General features: G+C 45.1%; 1 protein-coding gene across 4 annotated transcripts in view; it reads right to left on the reverse strand.

Moving 5' to 3' along the window:
• The window catches only part of LOC146042633 (NXPE family member 4-like), a 142,663-nt gene that overhangs the window by 85,741 nt on the left and 44,780 nt on the right, over positions 1 to 12,142 (reverse strand). Inside the window, exon 2 of one of the 4 annotated variants that reach the window (XM_083162719.1) lies at positions 6,323 to 6,518. The exons of the other annotated variants lie outside the window; for them this stretch is intronic. The gene's annotated coding sequence lies outside the window, so the exon portion shown is untranslated. The remainder of the gene's footprint in view (positions 1 to 6,322; positions 6,519 to 12,142) is intronic. 4 annotated transcript variants of the gene reach the window in all.

The following is a 12,142-nucleotide window of genomic DNA, read 5'->3' on the forward strand; positions in this document are numbered from 1 at the left end:
CAATAAGTACATGGGCAGAGTGGATCTTTCAGATCAGGTACTGAAGCCATACAGTGCCCTGTGGAAAACAAAAATATGGTACAAGAAGCTGGCCGTGTATATAATCCAGATGGCACTGTATAACGCTTACGTACTATTCCGTTCTACCAGCCAGACGGGGACATTTATGCACTTTCAAGAGGAAGTCATAAAGGGCCTAATATTTGGGAACCAGCAGGCAGAGGGCCCCAGTACTTCTAGTACTGGCCCCAGTACTTCTAGTACTGGCCCCCGTATTGTATCAGGGCAGCATTTTCCAAACGAAATCCCCTCCACTGGAAAAAAGGGCAGGACACAAAAAAGGTGCAAAGTTTGCTATAAAAAGGGAATACGAAAGCAAACTATTTTCCACTGTGAAACTTGCCCCGACAAACCCGGCCTATGTATGAAGGAGTGCTTTAAAATATACCACACATCTATGGATTATTAGGTTCATCATTTCACCGTGCTTCGGGGGTCTTGCTAATGCGACATAGCACCCACCATTCATTCCACCAGAATCTATGCTGCAAAATCCAAATATCACTCCTTCCCTTCTGAGTCCTGCCATGCACCCAAATGGTATTTTTTGGTCACATATGAGGCATTGCCGTACTCGGGAGAAATTGGGGCACAGATTTTGGGGTGCTTTGTCTCCTTCATTCCTTGTGAAAATGAAAAATTTTGAGCCAGAACTGCATTTTTGTGTAAAAAAATGTAATTTTTCATTTTCACAGCCCAGTTGTACCACAATTGGTGAAACCCCTGGGGGTTTGAAATGTACACTATACCCCTAGATGAATTCCCTGAGGGGTGTAGTTTGCAAAATGGGGTCACTTGTGGGGGGGTTCCACTGTATTGGTGCTTCGGGGGTCTTGCTAATGCAACATAGCACCCACCATTCATTCCACCAGAATGTGTGCTGCAAAATCCAAATATCACTCCTTCCCTTCTGAGTCCTGCCATGCACCCAAATGGTATTTTTTTGGTCACATATATCAGGCATTGCCGTACTCGGGAGAAATTGGGGCACAGATTTTGGGGTGCTTTGTCTCCTTCATTCCTTGTGAAAATGAACAATTTTGAGCCAGAACTGCATTTTTGTGTAAAAAAATGTAATTTTTCATTTTCACAACCCAGTTGTCCCACAATTGGTGAAACCCCTGGGGGTTTGAAATGTACACTATACCCCTAGATGAATTCCCTGAGGGGTGTAGTTTGCAAAATGGGGTCACTTGTGGGGGGGTTCCTAACTTTTAGCATCTTATGGTGCCTAGAAACCTACATGGTGCCTAAAAAATAATCTCATAAAAAGGAGGCTCCAAAATCAAGTAGGTGCTCCTTCTATTATGAATCCTGTGGTTTGGTCAACGTGCACACTAGGGCCACATATAGGATATTTATGAAAACAAAAGAATTGGGGGAATCAATTTTTAGTCACATTTCTCTAGTAAAATCGACTGTGTTCCTTAGAAAAATGTATTAAAATTGAAAATCTGCAAAAAAAATGAAATTTTGAAATTTCACCTACACTTTGTTTTAATTCCTGTGAAACACCTAAAGGGTTAACAAACTTCCAAAATGCTGTTTTGAATACTGTGAGGGGTGCAGTTTTTGAAATGGCATCATTTATGGGGGTGTCTCACATACAAGTCCCTCAAAGTCACATCAGAACTGAACTGGTCCCTAAAAAAATCAGTGTTTGAAATTTTCTTGAAAATTTGAGAATTTGCTATTCATATTTTAAGCCTCCTAGTGTCCAAAAAAATTAAAAGGAGGTTGAAATAATGATGGAAACATAAAGTAGACATATGGTCTATGTTAGTTATTAACTATTTTGAGTGGTATGATTATTTGTCTCACAAGCAGAAAATTTAACATTTTGCAAATTGCAAAATTTTCAATTTTTTTACGACATTTTGGTATTTTTCACAAAAAAACACAGACTGTATCGACCAAAATTTACCACTAACTTGAAGTACAATGTGTAAAAGCAAAAAAAAGTTATCCCCACTTAAGTGATACATGTCAGATTTGAAAAAAAGGGCTCTGTCAGGAAGGCAAAAACAGGCTGCGGCGGTAAGGGGTTAAATAATATTTATAATAACAATAATAATAATAATAATAATAAAGGTGCAGTGCAGCGCACTGATGAAGTTCATAAGCGCTATGAGCCAATAAACACACTGAGGGCAAAGTACGTTACTTGGGGTTGCTTGGGAATACTGATGACTTGGAATGATTAGAACATGGGTGACCGGAATGATGGTTATAACAACGATGACTGGAACGATGGTTAGAAAATCAATGTCAGTATCGATGGTTAGAACATCAATGATTGTATTGATGGTTAGAACATTGATGTATGGATCAATGGTTAGAACATCAATGACTGGATCGATGGTTAGAACATCGATGACTGGAGCAATGGTTAGAATATCATCAGTAATGATGGCTGGAACATCCAACACGGAACAATTGTCAGAACATCAACAGGAATGATGGCTGGAACATCGAATGCAGAGCGATGGTTAGAACATCAACAAGAATGATGGCTGGAACATCGAATGTGGAATGATGGTTGAACCACCAAGAGCTAGGCACGGAACTGCTGAGCTAAGTATCCTTTTTCCTACTTACGGTAGCATTCTGTAAAGAGTTGGACATTAGAAGATACATAGAATGTGACGGCATATAAGAACCATTTGGCCCTTCTAGTCTACCCCTTATTTATCCTTCAGGTAATCTCAACCCTTTTTAATCCTTATTTATTTGTAAGGATATTCATATGCCTATCCCAAGCATGTTTAAATTGTTCTACTATTTTAGCCTCTACCACCTCTGATGGGAGGCTATTCCACTTATTCACTACCCTTTCTGAGAAGTAATTCTTTCTAACATTACCCCTGAACCTACCTCCCTCCAGTTTCAGTTCATGTCCTCCTAACCACTCACAGCAGTGAGGTCTCCCGAGCTGGCTAATTCAATCTGTGCCATTGGTTGAGTCCATTCGAACACCATCAGGACACCTTAAAGTGGCTAATAAGGACTCCATCCCATTCATCTACCAGGGTCAGTGCAGGTCAAATTATCCTAAAATCGGTGACTATCTAAATTGGGTCCATTATCAACCCATTTCCTATTTCTTGTTTTTAGTGTTATGTATTTTATTATGTTCAATTATCATTAAATAATTTACTGATTTAATTGGTAAACGTCAGCGATGCTTTCTTCTGTCCATTTTGTTGACAATCAGCAATCACCTGGAGGAATATAAGCCAGCTTCCCAGAGTTATCCTTGCCTTAAACAAATGTTCATTCTGCTCCCTGTGTGGTTACCCCAGAGACAGAGAGTTCCCAGGCTCCAGGCTATCCAGTGCTCTCAGCGATTCCACCTTCAGTGTCCCGATGCTGCTGCTGATCTGGTTAACTCATCATCTACCAGTTGCTCCTTCTTACTTCATCCCTGCAGTTGAGTGTGTCCAGCTACCCTCAGCAGAGGTCACCGCTGGCCCTGTCTAGCTATCCCCGCTAGCTCCCAGGCTAGGCATCCATATTGGCTCCCAGGCCAATCACCTGCTATTGCTCAGCGTCAGTGACTACCACCAACTTTATTCCTGACTGTTGACAGTACTGTTTACCCCTGGGTCGACTATCCAATACTGCAGTCCCCAGCAACAGTTACCACCATTGTCCAGATTGTCGACACTCCTTCGACTCCCAGGCCGACAACAGTCATCGACTCCCAGGCCGTCAACACTCCCCTACAGTTCCCAGGCCATCTCCAAGTATCTCTGGCTCCCAGGAAGTCAATACTTCTACCAACTCCCAGGTCGTCTCCAAGTATCACGGACTCCCAGGTCATCTCCAAGTATCTCCGGCTCTCAGACTGCTACCTGCAGGGACGTGCAGTCAGGGGAGGCAGGGGAGGCAGTGTCTCCCCTGTCATTAATGATAAACAATAATGATAAACATAATAAAAGAAAATACTTATGACACATTGTGTGTCATAAGTATAAGCTTTATATTATTCTATTCATTTTTATGCAGTAATTATTTATTTTTTTATTGGTTTCGGTGGCACTGGTAGCAGTGCCTCCGGCTGATAATGTTAAGGTTCCAGAAACAGGGGTGGGCAGGTGGCGGGGCCAAGCAGCAGGCTGCAAAATCACATTTAAAAAACCTATATAGGCGACACCTATAGCGGTGCCTCGGTGACAGGGGGGTGCTTTCTGCCTTTATTATAGCACGCCCCTGTCACTCAGACAGCTGTGATTGGTTTCATTCTCTGCTGCTTATGCAGGTCAGTGCAGCAGCAGCAGCACCCTCTGCATCCCCCTCTCCCCACCGGCAGGTGCACGAACCTCCGCACCCACCCCCACTTCCCCAGCCGGCAGATGCACGGACCTGCACACCTTATCCCTCTCCTGGTGTGTGCATAACCTTGCAAACCCTCCTTCCCAGCCCGGTGGCGGCAGCGCGGACCCCCACACCTTCTCCTTCCCCTGGCGGGTGCATGGCGGAGCTTCGCAAGCCCTTCTTCCCTGTCGGCTGTCGGACCGGGTACACAGATCTCCACATCTCAGCCCTCCTCCCCGCATGTCTTTCATAGGCTGCTCCCAACCCCGTGGGCGCCTCTGCTATGTGTTCAGCACAGACCGCTGTCAGTTACATGTCAAGGGGACACCCAAGAGCCCTGCCCGGAGCCGGGTAAGTGTATCCCCAGGGCAGGGACTGGGCAGACGGGAGAAGGCCAGGGGGGGGAGGGCAGTAGCCGGGGGAAATGCAGGTGCGGTGTGCCACCTGTCTGGAAGTTGGATGCCGGCTGCTGCTGAGTAAGAGCCAGGGAGCAGACAGTGGGGATGTGTAAGGTGCATTATATGCATAAGGGCATTAATAATTTGGGGCAAAAGTAAAAGATTATGTAGGGCATTATGTGTGAAGGAGCATTGAATAATGTGGGGCATATGTAAAGGACATTATGTGTATTGGGCATTATGTGTCATTATATGTATAAGGACATTAAACATGGGGGACATACCGTATGTGTAAGGTACATTATGTGTATAAGGGCATAAGTAATGTGTAGCAAGCAGTTTGTGTATGGTGTAATTATTTGAATCAGTGGATTAATAAGGTGTGGCATAATTTGTAAAAGGGCATTGATAAGGTGTGCCAAATGTGTAAGGTGCTTTACTGTGGCAATATGTGTATACGGTGTATTACTGTTGCATACTACGTATAAGAGTACGACTGTGGTGGTTGAGCGCAGTGGCATAACTATCAAAGGTGCAGGATATGCGGCTTCTATGGCGCCCTTAATTTTTGTTGGACCCGCCGCTCCCCTGCACCAGTGCCTCACTAACTGCTGACCTCACCGCACGACCACTTACGTGATCACCATAACATACCCTCAGACATAGACTATGCAATAGTGCTAGTGTTACATGTTTTTAATAGTTTTTTAACTTCCCCCGCAACACCAATACAGCAATAACAGCAGTCACATGCGCTCTCCTAAGTATGTACTCATGCACTTTTACCAATTTTGTCCACTCACAGACTCCGTCTGAGTGCCGGGTCAGACGCCAGCCGGTTGCCTGGACTACAGTTTTGACGTCACCAGTCACGTGCTCTACTTGCCGGAGGTCCGACCCGCCGCCCAGCTAACACAGCGTGTCACGTAAGTTTGCTTCTCTATTTATACCTGGTTGTAAATCATTCCTTTTTTGTTTTGTTCTGCACTACACGTTTTGACTTATTGCTCTGTCAGCTGTCCTGAGGAAGGGGCGCAATGCTCCGAAACTTGTTGACACTGTTATGCTGACCTTGTTTCACTGCTTTATGATTTGAATACATTTGACCATGCTTTGATTTGAGAGTGCCGCCTCCTGTCTTCCTTTATTTGGAGAACTTGTTCTTTCATCTACCTGAGGATACGCTGCTATATATATATATATATATATATATATATATATATATATATATATATATATATATATATACATATATATATACATACACACAGTTTGTCTTAGCCGGCACTCCCAGGATGAGGTCCAATAAATGCTGACCTGGTGCCTTCCACTATGGACCCGCAGGTCCTGATACAGGGTGTAGAAATGAGGCGGCACTCTCGGATTTAAAAAAGGGTGAAAATCGTGCTATTTATTATCCGACATGTTTCGGGCCTATGTTGCCCGTCCTCAGGGATTAACAATAGTGATGAAGTGCCTTACATAAATAACAAAAGCAAGTGAAAAGACCCTCCCCCCGACGCTGTGCGGCTGCCCGCCCCTCTTACCTGCGTCCTCCGTCAGCCAGTCCCGCTGCCGCTTTGCCTCAGCCGGTGACACCCTGTCTGGCGCCATTCGGGAGGTTGTTTGCTCTGCCCAGCTCCCAAGCACCCCATGTGACGTCATCAGGCATCTCACTGCGCCGCGGCTCAGCTGGACAACCAGACCTCGTTCTGGATTCAGCAAGGGGGGTTGCCATGGCGCCTGGGGAAATACAATACAAATTGTTGAAACTTTATGTGCACAAACAAAAAAAAAATAAGAGGCTATTGCCAACCAGTTAAGAGGCACAAAAAGTGCCAATGAGTGTTAAAAGCTATTGAAAAAAAAATGCAGTAGCTGATAAGAACATGAATACATACAAATAACAAAAAAAAAAAAAACAGTTTAAAAATCTGCAGTGTGACATTACAACTTACAGGCAACTGCAGGCAAAGAACCCCAATTTACTATGATGTATGGCTCTTGTACAGAGCATTTAATAAATGCACAGATCGTGTGCCATGTTATTATATAAAGGGACTCTGCTGACATATTGCCTATATGTGTCCTGTCTGGGTGAAAATAAAACAGTCATGTGACATGTACCATAACATATTGCATATCACTTTGTGTTATAATATCTTGTTCTGCAATATCTCTACCTTTGAAATTTTATTAGAGAAAGTGGTACAGACCATGCTGTTCGTTTATACCCCGGGGCGAGAGTGTGCCTTGCTGGTGGATCCACCTGGCTTCAAGCTGTAGGAGCATTCTTTTCCTGTTGCCACCCCTGGGGGGCTTTTGTACCTGATCTATAATCTTGGACCTAATTCTGGCTATATTATGCTTCATTTTGACACAGTGCCGTGCAACTGGTTGTTCACTCTGTCCAGTGGCCAGTGCCTGTCTGATGGCAAGGCGGTGATTCGCCACCCTTTTTTTAAATTGGCACTCTGTCTTGCCCACGTAGTATAACCCACATGGGTAAGACAGAATGTATACCACATAACGGCTGGAACAGGTGACAGAGTGCTTGATTTTAATTTTGCGACCAGTGTGCGGATGGTTTACCGTGTCCCCTGCCAACATTGAGCTGCAGGTCACTCAACCCGCACACGTGTAGCAGCCCTTAGGGCGTGACGAGAAGTGTAAAGGTTTAATGCTCTTGGTCAACATGGTCACATCAGCTCTAACCAATTGGTCTGCCAAATTTAGACCCCTTTTGTAGGCTGGCATGATTCTTGTATCATGGAGACTTTTTAATTCCCTATCAGTAGCTATCATTGGCCACAGGGCTTTAACTTGTCTAGTAATCTCCCTACTGCCTACAGCATGTTGTGTGACCCATGGGATCCTATTGCCGAGATCTTTCTTCCCACCAGTGGTCCTGAGTGCCACCTCTTGTGGGGTATTGAGCACCTTGTTCTTAATCCTGGCCAAAACTTTTTTTTATTGTATCCTCTTTGTTCAAACTTGGCTTGCATGCTATCTAGGGCTTTCTGTGTAGCTTCCTCATTGCTGGTTATTCTCCTTACTCTCAACATCTGAGAGTAAGGGAGGCCCGTCGGAGAGCTATAGGGTGGCAACTGTCATGCCGTAAGATGGTATTTCGATCAGTGCTCTTCACGTACGTGGAGGTTTCTATCCTGTTGCATTTTAAACTGATTTCTACATCAAGGAAATTGATGACCTTCCTGCTCATGCTGTAGGTCAATTTAACAGGGTGATCCCGCATGTTGTGTGCCTCAAAGACACCCTGGAGTTCTTCCATATTCCCTTTCCAAAGGATGAGCAGGTCATCAATGTACCTGCGGTACAATATGACCTTGTCAGCATGCAGGGCCGAAAAGATCAACTGTTGGTCGACCTCGCTCATGTAGGCATTGGCGTAGGATGGGGCCACATTCGACCCTATCGCTACGCCAAGCCGCTGTCAGTATACAATGCCGTTGAATAGAAAATAATTGTGATTTAATACCAAATGCAATAAGTCCATGAAAAAGGACCCTGGGGGACCCTTGTACATATCACTAGATGCAATCAAATTCTCAGTTGCCCTCATTCCCTCTTTGTGTAGGATACAAGTGTAGAGCCCTACCACATCCGCACTACACAATATGGTGTCATCGGGCAGGGTACCCAAAGCACCCAAGAGTTCCAAAAGATGGTTAGTGTCCTTAAGATAGGATCTAGTTGCCTGCACACATGGATTAAGAAGGGCATCCAAGAATGTGGATACGGGCTGAAGAAGTGACCCCCTGGCAGAGATGATGGGTCTGCCAGGGGGTTTCTCCAGGCTTTTATGGACCTTTGGCAACATGTTGAGCAAAGGAGTAATAGGATACTCATTGCTCAATGCTTTGCCCAACTCTTCTGTTCAATGATGGCCTTGTTGACTAAAGTGTCCAATTCCTTTTTGTACTCGGCTGTAGGATCTTTATGAAGGACCTCGTATATCTCTACATCAGCCAACTGTCGCATGCATTCAGTCATATAGTCCTGCAAATCTTGCACCACTACCGACCCACCTTTGTCCGCCTTACGGATCACTATATCAGTCCTCTTTTTGAGTCCTTGTAAGGCGTCCCTCTCGTCTTTGGACAAGTTGTTATATTGTGGTGTGGTTGGTGTTGGCTGTCCGGCTGTTTCCATCATAAAAGTCGAATAAAAGTCTTGATGGACGGATTTGAAATCTGAGGATCATATGAGGACCTGGGGATCAGCTTACTCAGTTGTGGGGGTATATCCAATCCTCCTTGTGCAATGTGATTTTTGTCTTTAAAGTGCTCCCTCAATCGTAACATGCGCCCAAATTTATAGCAATCCACAGTCCACTCAAATTGGTTGGGCGGATGGCTGGGGACAAATGACAACCCCTTCGATAATACCAATGTTTCAGCTGTGGTCAGAGGGGTTCTGGATAGATTGAACACTAGCTCTTCTATCGACGGTTACCTTTGCGGCTTGTTCTGCCTCTCGGCCTGCCGACCCCGCCTCGTCCGCCAGCTCTGCCGGTGGGTAGTTTTAGACCCGCCCGGGTCTGTACCACTAAAGGGGGATTGCCATCTGCTGTGCTATGGGTGCCGTTATCTAAGTCGCTGGCGGAGTTGCTGGTTCCCTCATCTTCCACATTGCGTCTGTGTATTTGTCGACGTTGTCGAGTGGGTGCTTGAGAATTCGCATAGGGTCCAGCTGTGGTAGACTCTGTTGGTTTCATAGTCGGCTTGCACCTTTCTCCGTTTTTCTCTTTTAAATTTTAAGAGCTCCTTGCGGTATGTCTCAATCTGATTTTTAAACTTGGTACCCCAATCAGTCTGTGTGTCCACTGCAATTGTCGACACGTGGGTAGATTCAAAGACAGATATCTTCTCTTTCACAGCCGTCAGCTCTTTCGTCGACTCATCCACTACTAGCAAAAGCAGGTCCATGGAAGATTTATTTAAGATGCTCACCCATCTTTTACAAAAGGCGACATTGTTCCCTATGGTGGGAACATTCCGGACCCGGAACCCACGCGGGATCTGTTTATCTTTAAAATATTCCACCAGAGTGGATGCGTGCAACATGTAATCGACTTCTCTTTTTTTCAAGGAATACCAGTCCCTGTACAGCTCATCATTTTCCACAGCTGGTATCTGTGACTGAACAAATGCAGCTTGTATGATGTTATCAGCGTCACTATCTGAGTAGCTGAAACGGTCGGCTGTGTCGATTTGTGTCAGGTTGACACCTATTGGATTAGGCTCCATAGTCTGGACAGTCAGATAGGTACCACCAACAGGCAAACACTGTCGCTCCCTTAAGCTGCAGATAGATGTTGCGGTTTTCTCCCTTAGCTGAAGATGAAAAACAGCCTTGTGTGGGTGCCTTGCTGGTATGCAGGTCTGGATGACTCACAGTGTGCAGAACCTTGATATGCAGTGTGTCTGAGCCGGCACTCCCAGGATGAGGTCCAATAAATGCTGACCTGGTGCCTTCCACTATGGCAACCCCCCTTGCTGAATCCAGAAAGAGGTCTGGTTGTCCAGCTGAGCCGCGGCGCAGTGAGACGCCTGATGACATCACAGGGAGTGCTTGGGAGCTGGGCAGAGCAAACAACCTCCCGAATGGCGCCGGACAGGGTGTCACCGGCTGAGGCAAAGCGGCAGCGGGACTAGCTGACGGAGGATGCAGGTAAGAGGGGCGGGCAGCCGCACAGCGCCTGGGGGGAGGGTTTTTTCACTTGCTTTTGGTATTTATGTAAGGCACTTCATCACTATTGTTAATCCCTGAGGGTCCATAGTGGAAGGCACCAGGTCAGCATTTATTGGACCTCATCCTGGGAGTGCCGGCTAAGACACACTGCATATCAAGGTTCTGCACACTGTGAGTCATCCAGACCTGCATACCAGCAAGGCACCCACACAAGGCTGTTTTTCATCTTCAGCTAAGGGAGAAAACCGCAACATCTATCTGCAGCTTAAGGGAGCGACAGTGTTTGCCTGTTGGTGGTACCTATCTGACTGTCCAGACTATGGAGCCTAATCCAATAGGTGTCAACCTGACACAAATCGACACAGGCGACCATTTCAGCTACTCAGATAGTGACGCTGATAACATCATACAAGCTGCATTTGTTCAGTCACAGATACCAGCTGTGGAAAATGATGAGCTGTACAGGGACTGTTATTCCTTGAAAAAAAGTGAAGTCGATTACATGTTGCACGCATCCACTCTGGCGGAATATTTTAAAGATAAACAGATCCCGCGTGGGTTCCAGGTCCGGAATGTTCCCACCATAGGGAGGAACAATATCGCCTTTTGTAAAAGATGGGTGAGCATCTTAAATAAATCTTCCATGGACCTGCTTTTGCTAGTAGTGGATGAGTCGATGAAAGAGCTGACGGCTGTGAAAGAGAAGATATCTGTCTTTGAATCTACCCACGTGTCGACACTTGCAGTGGACACGCAGACTGATTGGGGTACCAAGTTGAAAAATCAGATTGAGACATACCGCAAGGAGCTCTTAAAATTTAAAAGAGAAAAACGGAGAAAGGTGCAAGCCGACTATGAAACCAAGCAAGGGTTTGTACCAGTCGCACAGAGAAATATAGTATCGTTTTCATTCAGGTGGACCCTTATATAGGTTATTTTGTGTGGGATTCACTTGAGTAAACCTGTAAGGGTGTGCTACCATGGGACATAAATTTTGAGCATACAGAGAAAGGGAAAGCACAGAATGTCCAGTATGGTGCACCTTGGAAAGGAATGTACGATAAAATGTAACTTTTAATAAAGGATGCTTTTAAAAGATTGCGAACATAAAAACACACTAATACACAGATACACACAAATAGTGATTTAAAAGAGGAAGAGTTCCTCATGCAGTGTGCCCCGGATTTGTAGTACAAATGACAATTGGAATTTTTTATTATAGATGTCTCCTGGTGTGTATGCACCACGGAGAACCCCACTTAGAAGTTTTGCTGTTAAATTCAAGAACAGTTGTGCTTCATGTGTAACCCTGAAATGAGATCTACCATGAGATCGGGTTCACATGTATCGACTCAGTGTGTGCTGAAGGGAGATTGACTACCAAGTCCTATTATTCGTGTGATACGAAATCCCTGTCAGCGCAACTGTTACATCAATCACTGGTATGGATCGATTGACTTGATATTTACACAGACAACAATTTGTAAATGATTGCAACCTTTTGATAACCCTTCTCAGACAATAAGATCCACTGTGGGATCGGGTTCAGGATGTGCGCTCAAATGATTTTACAGAGAGGCTTGAGACTGATATTAGGAATTACTCCTGGTGCAGGGTGTGGAGAGCGTCTCCGTTACCTGCCCTTGTGGCGG

The sequence above is a fragment of the Crinia signifera genome, chromosome 19, assembly GCF_055691185.1.
Source record: "Crinia signifera chromosome 19, ASM5569118v1, whole genome shotgun sequence".
Lineage (NCBI taxonomy): Eukaryota > Metazoa > Chordata > Amphibia > Anura > Myobatrachidae > Crinia > Crinia signifera.